The sequence below is a fragment of the Gossypium hirsutum genome, chromosome A01, assembly GCF_007990345.1.
Source record: "Gossypium hirsutum isolate 1008001.06 chromosome A01, Gossypium_hirsutum_v2.1, whole genome shotgun sequence".
NCBI classification, from domain to species: Eukaryota; Viridiplantae; Streptophyta; class Magnoliopsida; order Malvales; family Malvaceae; genus Gossypium; species Gossypium hirsutum.
Genome location: NC_053424.1, coordinates 62,933,766 through 62,955,320, shown reverse-complemented (window position 1 = coordinate 62,955,320; position 21,555 = coordinate 62,933,766).

Here is a 21,555-nt window from a genome sequence, read left to right as displayed (position 1 = left end):
AAATACTATACTTAATATTTTAAAACCTAGACAATTATGACACGTAACAAAATAACTAAGTCTACTATACATGCCATAATTCAAATTATTTAGTTCAAATACCCAAAAATATTGATAGTACAGGCAGATCTTCAACGATCCTTGACTCCTGTGCAAGCTGGACGACACTATAAGACAAAAGAGAGAAAAAAAGGTAAGCTTATAGCTTAGTAAGTAAGTATGTAAATAATGAATAAAGAATCTAATATGTTTACACAATAACTCAAGTGTATCTACTTTTAATTTCACCATTTACTCCACTTTGGTCAAGCTGTCTCTACTGCATCATACTCGCTATATAAATCATAACTCGAGTTACAAAACTCAAAATTTAAATCCGTAAAATTTTCCTGAAACTAAACTCATATTACTTCTTACTAATTTTTTTCTAGAATTTTTGGTCAAGCCAATTAGAACAGTTTATTAGTTAAAATTTCCCCTATTATACAGCTCGATTGATCTGACATCTGTTCACTACGAATTGAAATTCTCCCAGTACACAATTCAAATAGCCATGAAATTTGTTTCATTTAAAACTAGACTCAATAATTAATCTAGAAATATAAACTATATTGCTTAATTATTTTTGTAAAATTTTTAAAAGTTAGAACAGGGGATCACATAGTCATTCTAAGCAAGTCACACACAAATATAAATATCTAAAACTATAGAGTTCCTTTACTTTATCTATTTATTTTACATGAAAATAGACTCATTAATATTTAATTTCATATCTCATTCAGCCTCTAATTAAATTCCTACTATTTTTGGTGATTTTTCAAATTCACGTCACTGCAACTGTCCAAAACAGTATTATTGCTAATTTACTCTTTCACACTTTCTTTGTATTTACCTCATTTAGCCTACATATCACAATTCACTTTCACCACTTTTCATACATCACAAGTGTAGGTTCATGATTACGATGTCACTATAAAATCATCCCGTTGAACAATTCGGATCAATCCTCGATACTTGGTGGTTTCAGCACACAGCTCCACCATCATATTTCATATAATCCGGCTCTCTTGTACACATGGTGAACACTTAGTACCACCCATGTGACCTAGCCAACTTATCTCGTAGCTCTCTTGTCTACATGGTGTCTTTCACTTGGAATCACACATGCGACCTAGCTACATTTATCCTCTCCCGTAGCTCTCTTGTCTACATGGGATACATCCCGTATCACTCATGTGACCTAGCTACTACATAGTATCTCGTAGCTCTCTTGTACACATGATGTGCACCCAGCACCATACATGTGACCTAGCTACATTTCATCTATATTATTCAATCTTTCCGAAAGTTCCATCGGGATTTCTCTCACTATTACTTATTTTCATTCTTCCAGTAGTCGATTTATGATTAAAAAATCTACTAAAATATATAAAATAGGTTGAAATACAAAAATGTAAATGAAGTTAATGTATTATTTACGTACAAACTTACCTCCGTGCAAAATATGGAAATTTTGCAATTTAGTCCAAAACCTTTTCCTTCCCCCGTTCGAGGTCGATTCCACCCCTTTCTTGATCTATAACAACACATTTAGCTCATTTAACACTCATACTATTTATTTCAATCCAAAAATCACATTATGAAAAAAATACATTTTTGCCCCCTAACTTTTACAAAATTACGATTTTTCCCCTAGGCTCGGAAATTTAATTTCAGCCCTTATTCTTAAGTTTTATGACATGCTGAACATTTTTCTCTTCTATAACAACATCAAATTCTCACTCTATCATGTCCTTATGAGCATTAGGTATTTTTACCTATTATACCGTTTTGCTCGTTTTCGCTAAAAATTTCTTAGAAAAGATCGTTCTCCTAACCTCAAACATTCATATTCTACCATCAAACATCAAAATACATGCATATCATTCATGGGTAAATTTTTAAACATAAACCTTAACCCGAAATAATGGTAGAAATAAGTAAACCGAGCTACGAGGATTTCAAAAATGTAAAGAACATTAAAAACGGGGCTTGAATGCACTTACTATTGAGCTTGAAAGCTTGGAAAAACCCTAGCTATGGTGTCTATGAGAGTTTCGACCAACTTGATGAAGATGATACCAAATTTTGGCCTTGTTTTCCCATTTTATTATTTTATTTACCAAATGACTAAATTACCCTTCATTAAAAACTATGATGTTTTATCTTCCTTTAGGTATTTTTGTCGAAACTAGTATAATGGTCTAATTACTATACAAGGACCTCCACTTTAAAAACCCATTACTCACAAGTACTTAGTACCTTTGTGAACTAGAACACACATTTTACAACTTTTGCAATTTAGTCCTAAATATCAAATTGGACCCTCTATCGATAAAATTTCTAAACAAAATTTTCACACAGTCATGAAATCATGTCATAGACCTTAAAATGATAATAAAACTATTATTTCTATCTCAAATTTGTGATTTCAAAACTACTATTCCGTTTTGGCCCTAAATCGGGCTGTTACAGATCAGGCTGTGTACTTATGTAGGAACGAAAGGTAATTGCTTATGCCTCTAGACAGCTAAAGCCACATGAGAAAAATTATCTGATACATGATTTAGAACTAGCTACCATTGTATTTACATTGAAAATCTGGAGACATCACTTGTATGGTGAGAAGTGCCGAATATTTACTGGTAATAAAACTTTGAAATACTTGATGACTCAGAAAGATTTGAACTTGAGGAAAAAAAGATGGCTAGAGTTGATTAAAGATTATGAACTAGTGATCGATTATCACCCGGGTAAGGCAAACGTAGTTGCTGATGCTTTTAGTAGAAAATCTTTATTTGCATTAAGAGCTTTGAACACTAGTTTAACCTTATCGAATGATGGTTCTATCTTAGTCGAATTAAGAGCTAAGCCAATGTTTCTTAAAGAAATTTGTGAAGTTCAGAAAGATGACAGTGAGTTACAAGCCAAAAGAGCTCAGTGTGAGTCGGGTATAGAGTTAGATTCTCAGATCAGTTCTAACAGTTGTTTAATGTTCAGAAATTGGATATGTGTACCAAAGACTGATGAGCTTATTCGAAAGATTTTAGAGAAAGCACATAGCAGTTCTTTGTCTATTCATCCAGGTAGTACAAAGATGTATAATGATTTGAAGAAAATGTATTGGTGGGTAGGAATGAAGAGAGATATCTCAGAGTTTGTTTCTAGATGCTTGATCTGTCTACAGGTAAAAGCCGAACATCAATTACCTTAAGGTTTATTGTATCCCATGTTAGTTCCTGAGTGAAAATGGGACCGAGTTGCCATGGATTTTGTGACAGGATGGCCGTTGACATCGAGGAAGAAAGATGCAGTATGGGTTGTGATTGATAAGCTAACAAAGTCGGCTCATGTTATTCAGTTCGTATGGATTATTCACTTGACAAGTTTGCTGAGTTGTATATTTCTGAGATAGTCAGACTACATGGAGTACCATTATCGATTATTTCAGATAGAGACTCGAGATTCACTTCGCGATTTTGGAAGAAGTTACTGGAAGCTTTGGGCACAATGTTGAGTTTTTGTACAACTTTCCATCCTCAGACCAATGGTCAGTCAGATAGAGTTATTCAGATACTTGAGGATATGTTCAAATGTTGTGTCATAGAATTTCAATGTAGTTGGGAAAATATTTACCGTTGGTAGAGTTTGCTTATAATAATGTTACCAGTCAAGTTTGAAAATGGCACCTTATGAAGCTTTGTATGGACGTAAATGTCGGACACCTTTGTATTGGACAGAGCTTAAAGAAAATCAGATTTATGGGGTTGATTTAGTTAAAGAAATCGAAGAGAAAGTGAAATTTATTAGAGATTACTTGAAAGTAGCTTCAGATAGACAGAAGTCTTATGCTGACTTGAAAAGAAAAGAGTTTGAGTAACAAGTTGGTGACAAAGTGTTCTTGAAAGTATCCTCGTGGAAGAAAGTCTTTAGATTTGGCAAGAAAGGTAAACTAAGTCCACGTTTTATTGGATCGTTTGAGGTGATTGAAAGAGTTGGACCATTAGTGTATCAGTTAGCATTGTCGCTAGAGTTATCAGAGATTCATGATGTGCTCCATGTGTCCATGTTACGTCGTTACCATTCTAATCCTTCACATGTGATTTCATAGACAGAGGTTGAGATTGAGCAAGATATGACTTATGGTGAAGAACCGGTAAAGATTTTAGCTCGAGAGGTCAAGCAACTAAGGAACAAAAGTATTGCACTTGTGAAAGTATTATGAAATAGGCATAGGGTAGACGAGGCTACATGGGAGCCTGAAGAGGTTATGCGAAAACAGTATCCAAATCTTTTCACAAGTAAGATTTCTGAGGACGAAAATCCCTAAAGGGGGGATAAATGTAACATCCCAAAATAGGGCCTAAACGGAACAGTGGTTGCGAAGCCACGAATTTGAGATAGAAAAGTTTATTTCGATTAATTTTTATAATTTACCGAGTGATTAGATGCATGTGTTAGAGTATCGATGGAAAATTTTGTAGATAGCATGCTTAATTTGCCTATTAGGGCTTAATTGCAAAAGTTGATAAATATGAGTTTTAGATGCTAAAGGATTAAATTAAAGAGTATAATTGAAGTAGAGATCCTTAAATGGTAATTAGACCATTAGGTTTTCATGGACAAAAATGGACATATGTAGATAAAAACAACTAAAGTTTTAATGAAGGGTATTTTAGTCATTTGGTAATTAAAAGATTAAAAAAGGGAAAAAGATGGCAAAATGTGCCCATCTTCTTCATTAGGCTGAAATTTCAAGGGTTCTTAATAGCTAGGTTTTTTTCAAGCTTCCAAGTTTCATAGTAAGTGATACCAAGCCTCGTTTTTCATGTTCTTTACGTTTTTGAATTCCCGATAACTTGATTTAGCTTATTCTAGAATAATTTAACCTAGGGTTCATATTTGGAAAAATACCAATAGGTGAAATGTGTTTATTTTGATGTTTTATGGTAGAATATGTAGCTTGAAATTATGTTAAATGACTTGAGCTAAGCGATTCTAAACGAAAATGAGTAAAATGACATAATGGTAAAAATACCTAATGGTCATAAGTACATGTTAGAGTGGGAATTTGATGTTTCCGTAGGTAAATAAATGATCAACATGTCATAAAACATAAGAACTAGGGATAAAGTTTCATTTCCGAGCGTTGGGGAAAAAGTGTGAATATACAAAAGTTTAGGGGCAAATTATAATTTTGCCAAAGTTAGATTTAAAGACTGTTTTGATAAATGTGAATATTAAATAAGTTAAATTTTCCATTATAGATCAAGAAGAATGAATTTGGAGGTTAGACCGAGGAAAGAAAAAGGTTGAGGATGAAATCAAAATATTTGATCGCATTTTGTATCGAGATAAGTTTGCGGTAAATAAATGCAATGTTTTATTATTTATAATTAATGATGTTATTTTTCAGCATCTATATATTTATCTTGTAAATTTATTCCTTGATGATTCAAGCAAGAATTGACAGAGAAATGATACGTAAAAGTCCTTGTTGAACCTTAGGAATGTGTAGGATACAAATGTCATGACATTAGAGTTTAAGGATACCAAGTAAGACCATGCCAAGGCATGGCACTGGTAAGTTCTACAAGGCAAGGAAATGATGTAAGATCATGTCAAGACATGACATTAAGAAACTACTATAAGGCAAAGATCCCATGTAAGACCATGCCAAGGCATGGCAATTGTGAGTTCATAAGGCAAGGATACCACGTAAGACTATGTCAAGTCATGCAATGGTAAGTTTAAAAAGGAAAGGTACCCGTGTATCTTTAGTATTCCAAATGGTTCAATGGAAAATTCAAAGAGTGTACCAAAGGGAAGTATCGCTAAGGCAACTCGAAAAATCGTAATGACATCAGAGATCACCTCACACTATCAACGAGTTATCTCGGTATTTTGTAGCTAGAAATACTTTAAGTTATGGCATGTATAGGGATTTGGCTATTTTGTGTGTATGTCCTTATGATATGATTAAAGAATGGCATGTGAATACTTGGTAATGATTAGCTTATGATATAGCTAAATAAGAACATGTTCTGGTATTATGTATGCATAAATGTGGTTTGTTGCAAAGAAATTATGAAATAGTAAGAGTTGGCCATGGAACAGTTAGAAAACAACAGCAGTGATGTGGTTTTGAAAAAATCATTAAAAATTGTAGAAATGGAATTAAATGGTAAATGAGATGTAGAATTAAAGCTTATTGAGTCTATTTTCATAGGAAAGAAACACAGCAAGCAAAGAAAGTATATATTCAGAGATACTATAAGACTGGCTCAGAGTGACTTCGTGATCCCCTGTTCCAACTTTGGAAAATCACTAGAAATTGTACAAAAAAAATTATAAGTCAAAGTTTATATGTCTAGATTCCTTAGTGAGTCTATTTTCATTAGAAATAAACAGAAACATTATCTGATTTCTGTATAATGAGATAATTTGATTTTTAGTAAAGAGAGGTAAGGTCCGCTCAGGTCCTGCATTTGTTGCGGATACTCCACAGCTTGTGAGCAGTATTGTGTAGCTTACATTCTGACCCATAACTCTGTGAGCAGACACGTTTCACAACTCATGTAAGTAATGATGCAAAGGAAATGTTACGGTTATATTTTTAAGCACAATTTGTGTGAGCTTTCTCGAGTATCCAATGATATTCTAGATGGTTCAACGGGTATGAAAAGGAAAGTAAATGGTAAGTGTTCAAATGGAATGTATCATGTACTTATGAGAGGGAAATGATGACCCAAATGAGATGAACAAATGTGTAAGATATTTTTTATGAATTAATTCATTTGAACCATGTTTAAATGCTCTAACTTGTGTATTTCGTGATGTTGTATAGGCATTGTGCCAAACTTATGGTATTAGTTGGTGTTAAAATTATGTTATTTGCACTATGCAAATGAAATGGTAAGTTGTGTTTATGTTATACAAACTTACTAAGCATTATGTGCTTACTAGTTTATTTCCTATGTTTTATAGATTATCGAAAGCTTGTCGGAGATCTATCACACTATCTAGGATAAATATCAGTAGTTTATGAAGTTTTGGCCAAGGTTATAATGGCATGTATAGTTGAACTTATGAAGTTATTTTGGTGAATGTTTGGTTGGGATTTGGCTTGTGTAAGTTATGGATGTTAACTTGGTTTGGCACCATTTGATGTTGGCTAGGTTTTGCTATTGTAGCTATCTTATGATGCATGTTTTGGAGTGGCTCATATGGTATGTTTTGAAGCAGCTTGATTATAGTTAAATTATGGCATGTTTTGAAAAGTATTGAACTAGTAATTGATGATTGAAATGTGGTATTTTATAAGCATGTTTAGGTAAGTTTTGATGAATACATTTGAGCTGCCTTGAAATGGCATATTAGTTGGTTGAAATAGGACTTTTTGAAATGGAAAATATATGCATATTTAGGTGCGGTTTGATGCCTTGTAGATGTGCAAAATTGTTCAAATGGTTATGTATGAAATGGTTTTGGGAATGGCTTGTTCTAGGTAAATTTTAGGTCCACGCTACCTGAGATAGGGGCGTGTGACTCAGCAGTGTGTGATAGATGGCCTAGGGACACGACTGTGTGACTCTTAAATGTTCCTTTGCATTTAAGTTAGTGAGTTACATGTCCTAGCACATGGCCTGGCATACAGGCGTGTGGGGCTACTTCGAGAGTTACATGGCATGGCACACGGGGTGTGACACAGTCGTGTGACCCTACTCAGAGAGTTACACGGGTAAGGACACGAGCTGGGACACAGCTGCGTGTCCCTAGTTTGAAGGTTACACGGCATGTCTCAGCCGTGTAAGGTACATGGCTTGGCCACATGGCCACGTGACCCCTGTATTCCAAAATTTGTAACATTTTCCTAAAGTTTCCAAATGATTTCAAATTGGTCCCGAAACGTTTCTAAGGTAATTCTAGGGCCTCGGGAGCTTGATTTAGGGATGGAATGTGCATGTATGATTGATATATGTTATGTTTATATTGGTGAATGAAATATTGTTTAGATGTTTTTGATTGTACAATAGTGTTCCATAACCTCATCCGGCGACATATACGGGTTAGGAGTGTTACAAGTACTCATTTCAAATGTCCATTTTTCCCATATTTATATTCTCATAATATTTTGTATAAACACTTCATAAAACTGTTATATATATCCATATAAGCATTTTGTATAACCATTTCATCTAAACATTTCATCTTATTATCTCATTTGCACATTTAACTCATAATCATTTCGTATATCACTTTTCGTTTCAATAGTTCATATAAACATATCATTCCCAAATCACTTACTTCAATTAAACAATGTAAAAGCTATATAAATTAGATTAATCATACCTGTCAATCATTTACGAGACATGTATGGGATTTGTACTAAAAATGGTTCATCATATGCTTCATGTTCAATAATAATTCAATCCAAACTAATTCATATATGTATATAAGTATCTACCTTTAATCTCATAATCATCAATATGAAGCATATTACAAAATCATTCTTGATTCAATAGTCAAATGGTATGCATCAATATTTCAACATTAAACTCATATTTTTATAGCTTGATGAACTATAGCAACATGACTCAGATACTCGGGTAACTACACCACACCAAAGGCATCAAAGATGCGTAATAAAGGCACCAAAGTGCAGACAAAGGCACAAATGTGCAATCAAAAGCACCAAGTCCAATCCCGTACAAGCGCGTGTACTAACCCTCTTGGCATGCCAATTGTATCCTAAACGTTTACTACGTTCAATCAGGATTATAACTTAAGCATCTACATCTAGAAGCACTTCAAAATTTCCAAACATGTATTATAAATCTGATACATATTCATTTCAACATTGTGAAATCACAAGATTTCCTATTAGCAAATATTTCATTTCTACTTAACTGCAATATTTACTAATTTATAGGTAAATAGTGAAATTTCACATTAAGTACAATTATCCAACAACATTAATACAAATTTAAAATAATATTAATGTACACATACTTACTCTACGAGCTTACCTCAACAAATATAGTGCAAAAACGAAGCCGACAACTAATCTGACACATTATCTTTTCCTCGGTTTAGATCCGTTTGATTCGTTTCGTGATCTAGATAATAATTTTTATTCAATTAACCAATTCAATATCATAAAATACTGAAATTCATATATTTGACCCTTAATCATCAGTTTACACTTTTACCCTAAACTTTTACCTTTTATCCAATTAGTCCCTAAACTCGAAACTTAAACAATTAACTTAATTAAAATGAAAATAAGCAAGCCGAATGTTCCATGGCTCTCAGACAACCCATGTTTATCAAAATTTCATATAAATTCATGCTAACTTTATTATGTTAGGAATTTAGTCCTTAAACTTTAAAATGAACTAAAATTACTTTACAAAATAGTCTTATTTAACTATCATGCTTATAAATCTATCATCAAACTTTAAAAATATTATAAATTCATCAATGGAAACTTTAGAAATCTTTTAATATTTTAGAAAATGGAGGTACGAGTTAACTAGATTAAACTGCAACGATATCAAAAACATAAAATTTACGAGAACCAGATAGGAAAATCAGTTACATGCATCAATATAGGCTTGGCCAAATGTGATAGGATTTAAAAAGGGAGTTTTGGGTGTTCATTTCAAATGTTGCTAAAAGAAGATGATGATTCCTTTCTTTTATTTATCATTTAACTTTTAATTATTAATAAATAAACACATTTTTAACATATAAAATGCATAAAATTAGCCATTAACTGTCCACTTTATTTAATTAAGGTTAAATGTCCATTCAAATGTAAGATCCCAAAATAGGGCCTAAACGGAACAGTGGTTGTGAAACAGTGAATCCGAGATAGAACAGTTTATTCCGATTAATTTTTATAATTTATCAAGTGATTAGATGCATGTGTTAGAGAGTCGATGAAAAATTTTATAGATAGCATGCTTAATTTGCCTATTAGGGCTTAATTGCAAAAGTTGATAAATATGAGTTTTAGATGCTAAAGGATTAAATTGAAGAGTATAATTGAAGTAGAAATCCTTAAATGGTAATTAGACCATTAGGTTTTCTTGGAAAAAAAAGGACATACATAGATAAAATAAACTAAAGTTTTAATGAAGCGTATTTTAGTCATTTGGTAATTGAAAGATTAAAAAAGGGAAAAAGATGGCAGAATGTGCCCATCTTCTTCATTAGGCCGAAATTTCAAGGGTTCTTCATAGCTAGGGTTTTGTTAAGCTTCCAAGCTTCATAGTAAGTGATACCAAGCCCCGTTTTTAATGTTCTTTACGTTTTTAAAGTCTCGGTAACATGATTTAGCTTATTCTAGCAATAATTTAACCTAGGGTTCATATTTGGAAAAATGCCAATAGAAATGTGTTTGTTTTGATGTTTTATGGTAGAATATGAATCTTGAAATTATGTTAAACGACTTGAGCTAAGTGATTTTAAGCGAAAACGAGTAAAACGACATAATCGATAAAAAACCTAATGGTCATAAGTACATGTTAGAGTGGGAATTTGATGTTACCGTAGGTAAATAAATGATCAGCATGTCATAAAACATAAGAATTAGGGATAAAGTTTCATTTTCGAGCCTTGGGAAAAAGGTGTAAATATGCAAAAGTTTAGGGGCAAAATCATAATTTTGCCAAAGTTAGAGTTAAAGACTGTTTTGATAAATGTGAATATTAAATAAGTTAAATTTTCTATTATAGATCAAGCAGAATGAAATTCGGGGTTAGACTGAGGAAAGAAAAGGTTGAGGTCTAAATCAAAATATTTGATCGTATTTTGTATCGAGGTAAGTTTGTGGTAAATAAATGCAATGTTTTATTATTTATAATTAATGATGTTATTTTTCAGCATCTATATATTTATTTTATAAATTTATTCCTTGATGATTCAAGCAAGAATTGACGGAGAAATGATACGTAAAAATCCCGATTGAACCTTAGGAATATGTAGGATACAAATGTTATGACATTAGGGTTTAAGTATACCAAGTAAGACCATGCCAAGGCATGGCATTGGTAAGTTCTTCAAGGCAAGGAAATCAAGTAAGACCATGTCAAGACATGACATTGATAAACTACTATAAGGCAAAGATCCCATGTAAGACAATGCCAAGGCATGGCACTGGTGAGTTCATAAGGCAAGGATACCATGTAAGACCATGTCAAGACATGGAAATGGTAAGTTTAAAAAGGAAAGGTACCCATGTATCTTTAGTATTCCAAATGCTTCAACGGAAAACTCAAAGAGTGTACCAAAGGAAAGTATCACAAAGCCAACTCGAAAAATCGTAAGGATGTTAGAGATCGCCTTACACTATCAACGAGTTATCTCGTTATTTTGTGACTAGAAATACTTTAAGTCATAGCATGTATAGGGACTTGGCTATTTTGTGTGTATGCCATTATGATATGATTAAATAATGGCACGTGAGTGCTTGGTAATGATTAGCTTATGATATAGCTAAATAAGAACATGTTTTGGTATTATGTATGCCTAAATGAGGTTTGATGCAAAGAAATTATTAAAGAGTAAGAGTTGACCATGGAACAGTTAGGAAACAGCAGCAGTGATGTGGTTTTGAAAAAATCATTAAAAATTGTAGAAATGAAATTAAATGCTAATTGAGATATAGAATTAAAGCTTATTGAGTCTATTTTCATAGAAAAGAAACAAAGCAAGCAAAGAAAGTCTATATTCTAAGATATTCAAATTTCTGTAAGATTGGTTCAGAGTGACTTCGTGATCCCCTGTTCCATATTTGGAAAATCACTGGAAATTGTACAAAAATAATTATAAGTTAAAGTTTATATGTCTAGATTCCTTAGTGAGTCTATTTTCATTAGAAACAAACAGAATGTTATCTGATTTCTGTATAATAGGATAATTCGATTTTTAGTGAAGAGAGGTAAGGTCTGCTGAACTACGAAACAGGGGAACCTTGAATGAATAAATTGTACTAATTGGCCAAACCAAAAATTCTTGAAAATTATGGTAAGAAGATATATGAGTCTAGTTTCAGGGAAAATTTACGGATTTAAATTAAAAATTTTGTAACTTGTGTTATAATTAATTTAGTGACTATTACGTAGATGGACAGGTTTATTATAAATAGTGAAATAAATTGTTTTAATTTGTGCAAGTAATCGAAAAATTTTTAATGTTCCGGTTTGGTCCCAAACCGTTCCAATTGCATGTTTTAGGGCCTCGGGGGCCCTTTTTAGGGATTTATTGGATGAATGTGAGCGAATTAATTTTTTTAAAGGTAATTTTTTTTATGCCCCGAACAAGTAAGATAAGTCTGGAAACGCAGCTTGCTCGACTCCGGCGAAGGTCTCGGGTAAGGGGTGTTACATTTATTCAAACCCTTGCACTTTAAAATTTTAAGCCATTTAACTAATAAAAATCTATAGTGGTTGACTTTTGCAACTTTTATGATTTAGTCATTTTTCCTAAATTAACTATCCAAATATCAAAATTTCTGGACTAACTTTCAATATACCTATATAATCGCTCCGTAAATATTTAATTAAAATATTTATGGGCTTGATTTATAAAAATGAGGTCCCGATACCTCATTTTCTAAAACCACTTGACTTTAGTGGCAAACCACTTGGACTTAACTATTCATTTAAATCATAAAAATTATCAAGTCAAAATTTCATATAATATTATATTTGACTTGTAGATATTAAATAATAATATTTATGAACTCACTCGTCGAATTTGTGGTATAGAAATCATTGTTTTTGGCTCCACTGAAAACGAGCTGTTACACTAATAGGGGCGACAAAAATTGGGTATTTTTCTCCTTATCACCGTTCTGGGCCTTGAGCCCAACTACAAAATTTGATTGCATGTACTCAAATAAAAATGAATAGAAATAAAAATATTAAAACTTGGGCCAATCTTGACCCTCTTATTGAGCATAAAAGGAAAAAAAATTAAATTTCCTTTTAGGCAACTTAGAAAATTTTTGTAGAAGAATTACAGCAAATTAATTTCCCAAGAAAGTTTGGAGAGGTCACAAATGATCCTGCTTAGGTTCCAATATCCTTAGATAGAGATAATTTAATGTACTAATTCAATAATTTTTTTTCTTTTAACTATGCCATTTATTCAATGAAAAAAAACTAAAAATAAAATAAGGACATAGAAAGTTAAGATAACTCCCTCAATGTCATTGGTGATTGTCACTGACTGGGGCGATGTCAAAGGGCCATTTGTCATACCAATCATACCCATCTAGAAAAAAAAGGTACTCTTGCCCAGTAATTATGTTTAGCATTTGATCAAGGAATAATAGCGGGAAATGGTCTTTCTACTTTGTTTTGCTCCACTTTCTGTCATTCACACAAATTTTCCTACATGTGATTGTCATTAATGGAATCAACTCATTATTCGTGATATCTTCTTTCTTTGGTATAGGTCCCACCCACATAATATCATAAATGGGGTAAATGATCCTTGCTTTTACCTATTGAGATTTGAGTTTCCCAGTATCAAATACTCGAGATTGGATCAAACTTTTTTGTCCATCGATAGATTCCTTTTCAATATTTAATAATGTATGAGTACAAAAACAAGGATTATTACCTAAAATATTCTCAATAGTCCATTTGATACCCTTCTCGTGCCTTTTCAAAATCATTAAGTCTAACTTGAGTCGCTCTTCTCTTGACGGCTCATATGATGATAGCTCTAATGATTCAAATAGAAATTTTAAGTTGAATCATTTCAAGTTAGCTTCCAATAAGGCCAAACATGTATTGTCCTCATCTTGATGTGGAGAGCCAGATGGAATACCTTCCAACAGATCATTGAATTCTAATTTTGTAAGAACCAGTAGATTTGCCTTGGAGACAATAGAATAATTTTCACCTCATCAAGAGATCTTATGGCCTTGTGTACATTAAAGGTCACTTGTTCATCTTGAACTTGCATGGTGAGTTCACCTTTCTGTACATCGATTACGTCCTGCCAGTTTCCAAAAAAGGCCTTCCTAAGATGATTGGTACTTCTTTATCTACTTGAAAATCTAAGATAATAAAGTTAGCAAAAAATATGAATTTATCAATACGTACCAAAACATTATCAATCTTTCCTTTCGGGATCTATTTGCTAGTTGGAGTGTAACAGTAGTCTGTCTAGCCTCATCAATACCTAATCGTCTGAACACAGACATAAGCATCAAGTTTATACTTGATCCCAAATCGCACAAAACCTTATCGTAATAGGATTCTCCAATATTGCAAAGTATGGTGAAACTTTATGAATCCTTTAACTTAGGAGGCAACCTATTCTGAAAAAAATAAGCTATATTATGTAGTTAGGGATAAAGTTTCAAATTCCCCAAACCTTCTCTTTTTAAACAAAAATTGCTTTATAGGTTTCTCATGGTTCAACATTTGCTCCAAAGCTTCCACAAATGAAATGTTGATATGTTGTTGTTTCAATACATCCAAAATTCTCTTCAATTGAGTATCTTGTTGTTGCTTCTATTGTTGGAGTCTTTAAGGATATGGAGGTAGTGGAACCTTGGCTTGGATTGGGCAGGTCTTCTAAGGTAATGTCTCTACATTTGACATAGATTTTAGGTTATCAGAATTGACAAGTTTAGGGTTTACCTCATTAAAGTTTTCAAAAATTTATTTCTATGGCATGGTAGTCTCAATTTTCGGTTGAACCTTTTCTTTTTCTTGAGCATCAGTGGGCTCATCTTTGACCTTGATTACATTGGGCTTTAGTGTTCTTCCACTTCATAGAGTGAGTGCTATGCAACGATTTTCCTTGGCTCTCTGTGTCACTGAGCAAAGCTACTTGTGGTCTATTTCAAGGTTCGTTGTCTAACTTCCCCATCTGATTCTCGAAATTCCTCAAAGTTGCATCATTTTTTGCCATTTATACTTTCAATAAGTGTAGCAGCCCGATTTTGGGCCTAGTCAAAACAGTGGTTTCGGGACCCCAAATTCAATGTAAGAAAAATTTTTTTATTAAATTTTTATGATCTACAAATTCATGAGATGATTTCGTGAAAATTTAGTTTGAAAATTTTGACGTTTGGGCACTCAATTTGGCCAAAAGGACTAAATTGTAAAAAGTGAAAAAGTTGAGTTCTACATGTTAGAGGTGTTTAATTGTTATGAAATTCTAAATTGGAGGTCTTTAAATGGTAATTAGACCATTGGATATTTTTTTTGGACAAAAATATACATCAAATGGATAAAATAGAATATTTTTAAGTTAGGGGTATTTTGGTAATCTAATAATTAAAAGAATTAAAAAGCCAAAATAAGCCAAATTGTCCCTCTTCTTCTTGTTCTAGCCGGATCTACCATGGAAGCCATGGCTAAGGTTTGGTTCAAGCTTCCAAGCTCCATAGTAAGTGCATCCTAGCCTTGTTTTTAATGTTCTTTACATTTTTGAAGTCCCCGTAACTAGATTTACTTGTTTCTACCATTATTTTGAGCTATGGTTCATGTTTAAAAATTTACCCATGAGTGATATGCATGTTTTTTTATGTCTAATGGTAGAAAATGAATGTTTGGTATTAAATAAACAACTTTTACTAAGTGATTTTCGGTGAAAATGTTTAAAAGGGCGATTTTTGTAAAAAAATAAAAGTGTCATAAAAGTGAGATTTAGTGGGAATGAGCTGCTATAGTTATGAAAATGATTCGGCTACGCTTAAAGTACAAAGAAATTGAATGAAAATCATTTTACGAGCCTAGGGGAAAAAGTGTAAATATGACCAAGTTTAGCTGAGTTCATGCTCGATGCGATACATGTAATTGAGTTATGGGCGCTGGTCTTGTGTGAGTTCCGGTGGCTAGGTAGTCCTGAGTGCGTCAGATACCTGACAGCTTGTGTGAGCAGCTCGCTAGTTACACCCTGACCGATAGCTTATGCTAGCAGGCCCATGAGTAGCTCCATTGCGAGTGTTACATGATATGAGGTAGATTTTTTGTACGTATGTATATGTGGCACTTATGTGCAAGTTTTTCGCGTATCCAATAGTATTCCAAGTGTTCAACAGGTAGTTCAAAGAATGATTTAATGATAGTCCCAAAAGGGTGTGTTAAAGATAAGAATGAATATGTGAAAAATGTTGAAAGGGTACAGGTATGTACGCTAAGCTTATGGTTATTGAGATTTTGAAATATAGAGACCTCGGTGAGCTAAGATGTATGAATTATGATTATGAATTTTGTTGCAATATCATGCTAACTTACATTATGTAATTGAACATGGAATCCATGAGATGATGATTCATGATTAGTTGAAAATGAACTTATGATAGTTATCATCATATTGCACAAAAATAGTTTTGGACAACAGCAGTAGTCCGACTTTGAAAATCCACCAAAAATTGTGGAAATCGAGTTAGAGACTGAAAAATATATGAAATTAAAGCTTATTGAGTCTACCTTCAATAGAGAAAATGGTGTAAGCAAAAGAATTTCATATTATGAGAGATAGGGTCAGAGTGAATTTAGGCTCCCCTGTCTTAACTTTGGAAAATCACTAAAAATTGTACAAGAATAATTATGGTTTAGAACTATATGACTAAGTTCTTAATAGACTATTTTCAAGAGAAATAGATGGAAACATCATCCAGATCCCATACTAAGAGATAATTAATTTTTAGTAAAGAAAGGTCAAAGCTGTCAAACAGCAAAACAGGGGTAACTTTGAAGAATAAACTTTACTTATTGGCCAATCCATAAATTCTAAAAATCTCATGGAAGAAATATATATGAGTCTAGTTTCAAATTATTTTAACAAATCTAAATTTAGAATTCTGTAACTCAAGTTATAAATAATTTAGTGACTATGACTCGAGTAGACAGCTTGACTGGAATATGAGCAAATAGTGGAATTATGTGTAATTTCAATTGTGTTACCATGAGAACATGTTGTAAGAATGTTGAAAAAGCTCGTGAATCAATTACTTATTATTATTTTCGTACAGGCTTATTAAGCTATAAAACTTACCCCCACTTTTCCATTTCTCTAGCGTTGTCAGGTTAGCTTGAGGTTGGAGGTTGTCGGAGGTAGCATCACACTATCAAATTATCAATTTAGGGTATTAATAAACCTTAAGTGTTTTCAAGTTAGTGGCATGTATAGAGACTTAGTCTTTTGATATATGTGTTTCATGATTTGGCTAAATGTATTGGCTTATAATGATTTAATTGTATATAGCCATGAGACGTGGCTTATATTGATTATTGGGTTGTAACCCGATTATATGTGCCAAATGTGAGTATGTGACTTGATATGGTGTGCAATGTCTTGGACAAGCATGTTATTCTACGCATGTGAAATATGTTGGTATTTTATAAAGTTATAAGCTAGCCTTAAATATGAATGTTTGATGATTAAGTTGAAATCTTTTGGTAGTATGGTAACCATAGTATAAAAGTATGAGTGATATCATAATAGACAAGGCCAAATGAGTGTGAATTGGTGTGTTTAACTTAGTATAAAATGAGTATGTAAAACACATGAATCATGACATGCTAATGCTATGTTTGTGGCCTAATTGAAGATGTGTAATCTTTAAATGGATGCCATGTTATATGTCCTTGATGTTGTCTAAATGTGTGAGGGTTTATGGTTGACCAAGGCTTGGAAAATAGCCTAAGTGTTGGCCACACAGGTAGAGACATGGCCATGTGTCTCAGCCATGTGGGGAACATGGCCTTAGCACACGGGCGTGTGACTTGGCCGTGTGACCCTATTTCGTTGCTGACATCATAAATAGAGAGTTACACGGACTGAGGACACGGGCATGTCCCAAGCCACACAGGCGTGTGTGACCACACAGCCTAATCTATACGGGTGTGTAACTCTCTAAACATGGAAAATTTCTCTAAGTGTTGTAAAAATTTTAAAGGTTCTTGGTGTAGTCTCCAACCACCCGGATGTATGTTTTGGGCCTCGTAGGCCCGTATAAGGGACGATATGCATGTGTTTGAATGTTTTTGAATTGGATGAAATTTTAGGGCCCGGTTTTACATGTATGTGTATGTTTACGTCCAGTAATGCCTCATATCCTGTCTCGGTGTCAGACACGGGTAAGGGTGTTACATTTAGTGATATTAGAGCTATGGCTTAGTTGGTTCTTAGACTAACCTAGCATGTGTGAGAGTCTAACTATACATGCCACATATAATCTGTGATAGTGTGATGTCTCCCGACGTGGATGAGATTTATCTCGCTTAGATAGAGATACTCTCCAACTGAGCTACACCCGATCATGTTTGTTGTGATGCTAAAGCATCTGAGCAGAGTACACTGATGATGAAATGAGACTTGTAAAGGTACGAATAAAGGTCTATGATATGTATATGATGATGTACCAAATGGAAGTTTATTATGTGATAAACTTATTCATGTTTGTTTGGCATTCGTATGATACTATGTGTTTGACTTGTTTTTATTATGTTAATGGGGTGAATAAATTGACTTAAGATTCATAGAATGCATGTATTAGTACACTCATATGAATAAAGCAATCAGAAAGTTTGTATGACGTAAATATGCGTGTTAGTTTGCCTAAAATGAATAATGTATCTGTGATGATATTATTATGATGATGATGAATGTTAAGTTACATTTGTATATATATGAGAGTGTCGAGTTTGAGGCTTTACGACCTCACCCCCTTACCAATGTGGTGTTTTATAATGAAACTTCACGAGACTTATGTTGAACGAGCTCCTAAGTGTAAAATCAAAGAGTTTAGTGGTAGAGTAATTATAAACATGATCAAAGATTGAGAATGGGTTGTCGAGTAAAGACATGGCTAGAAAAGATAGCAGATTGTTCTAAAGATTTTTCGCATCTCGCAATATCACAGTTAGAGAAGAAGTTAATTTGAAAAATCGACTTATTCAGGTATGATGTTGAAGGAATGTATTAACTGGGATTTCTTCCGGATTGATTTTCATTAATGAATGGAATAATGTGAAATTAGTAATGACAGAAAGAGTTAAAGGAATAATGTTTGTATAGTAAGATGTCTGAGTATGACAGTTGCAATTGAGAAATTATGATCATCTCTTCTGGGGTATTTTATGTGTTCAAATGTTCTCAGAGATATTTATGTGGTTATCTATCTTTTGATCAAATCCTTATTGTAGGGGAATGTTTTATAATCATGATAGCAGACAAGAACATTATTAGTCTGAATGGTTTATAATTTGCATTGCTTCAATTCTCCCTGGTATTCTATTACCATCCGTCTGTTGGAAATCGATGAGAAAATGCATACGATGCTATGATTTTGATTCTAATGATTGTTGCTCTATTCAGTATATATAATGAAAATGCATTGTCTTTGTAGCATTTGGTTTCAGCCAGTCTGAATGGTATGTTCTTCTGGATTTCTTTTCTTTGAGAGGATCATGGAGATCTTTATTATTTCATTTGGGCTATGTTCTCAGAAATTCTGTATGTCTACATCTCTTGAATGCCAATGTCTCAGTTTTCTTGTTATTCCTAATGTTAAAATGTATAAAACGTGATTCGTTTGTGTGGGATATCTATGGGTCAGAACTAAATAAGTCTATATGGCTATATCTCTAGTCTGATCATGGGAATGCATTGATACTGATATGAGGTTTTCTAGTCTTCATAAAAAGGGTTGAAATTGGCCAAAGTATAGATTGTGACAGTTCGAGTTCAGATTGTATGTTGGTTTTCATTTGTACTGGTAATCTTGATTTCTATTGGATAAAAAGAAGCTTTATGTTTTGTTTGAGCTGAAACAGTTTATAAAGAATTTTGACTTGTGTTGTGAAAGAATTATAAACGATTATATTTTTAAATTGTTCTATCATTAGTATGAGGGGAATACTTGAATTATTATTGATTGATAATTAAGATCGACTTAGTTTTTCAAACTGTATGAGTTATTTGTTTGAAAGATTAAATGAGATATTTGCATCCGAGTCTATTCCCATGTTTGGAAATAGAATTTCATTTCTTTATGAGTAAAAGACGAGTATTCAGAATGAAGAATGTATATTTTAAAAGACATTATTATGATTCGAAGTTGTACTGATTGATAAGGTTATTGCCTTCATGAAAATTTGGATGGTTTGTTACATGCTAGTAAGGTTTTAAATGGTTGGAAGTATTGTTAATCGAAATATTAGCTTTGACACAACCTGTCTCGGGCATAGTGTTCTTGATTTTCTGAGGTACGATATTGAATAAATTGGGATGTGTTTCAAGGCCAGAAAGCAACGTGATAGCTTAAAGTATCTGATGTTATGGAAAGATCTGAATTTGAGATAGCATAGATAATTTGAACTATTGAAAGATGATGAGTTAGTTATTGTTTAATCTTTGAGAATAGCAAAATGCAGTTACTAGTATTGGGGTTGAAAATCATCGATTTCATTGAGAATGATGGTTATACGGTTGATCTTGTCTATTGATAGTTCGGTCTTAGCTGATTTTAAGACTGAAGATTGAAGTTTTATTGCAAGTCTGTGTAGTTGGGAAATGCATTAGTAATTCGTGAACTAAGGGAGTACAGTATTGATACTAGGATGAAATGAGAAAGAGCTACTATAGATTTCATATATGGATTATCCCCGTATCTGAAAAAGAGAAATGTTCTGTGAATTGTTGTCCTCTGTTTAGCGAAATTGCAAATCGTTTTGGCATGTACAGAATTCTCACTTGACAGGTTAATGGAATTATGTGTCTTTAAGGTTGTCAGACTTCTTTGAATTCTAGTATTCATTGATCGGATTGAGATTCGAGGTTTACATCGTAATTTCTTCGAAAGGTTAAAGGACGCTCTAAAAATTTACAGACAACTAAGAGATCTCATTCACAAACTATCGGGCCATATGAAATTATAGAGAATATAAGGCTGTGATGAATTGGCTAGATTCACCATTCGAATTCGAAAGGATTCAAGTATTTTATGTGTATGTGTGTTATGATGGTATGGATCAGATTCTTCGTGTATATGAGTTCTCCAACATAAGTCAAGATTCAGTTGATGTGTTGTATAACGAAGAAATGATCGTGACCTTAGATCAAAGGATTGAAGTGCTAGGAACTAAAAGTTCAGTATTAGTAAAGGTTCTCTAATGATGTTATGAATAAAGGAGCTTATGCAAAAATCAAACCTTATTTCTTGTAAGATTTTCGAGAACGAAAATCCCTAAAGGGGGGAGAGTTGTAAGAGCCAGATTTTGGGCCTAGTCGGAACAGTGATTTTGGGTCCACAAATCCGATGTAAGAAAATTTATTTTTATTATATTTTTATGGTCTACAAATTCACAGGATGATTTTGTGAAAATTTCGTTCGAAAAATTTAACGTATGGGCACTCAATTTGGCCAAAAGGACTAAATTCTAAAAAGTGCAAAAGTTGAGTTCTACAAGTTACATGTGTCTAATTGTTATGAAATTTTAAATTGGAGGTCCTTAAATGGTAATTAGACCACTG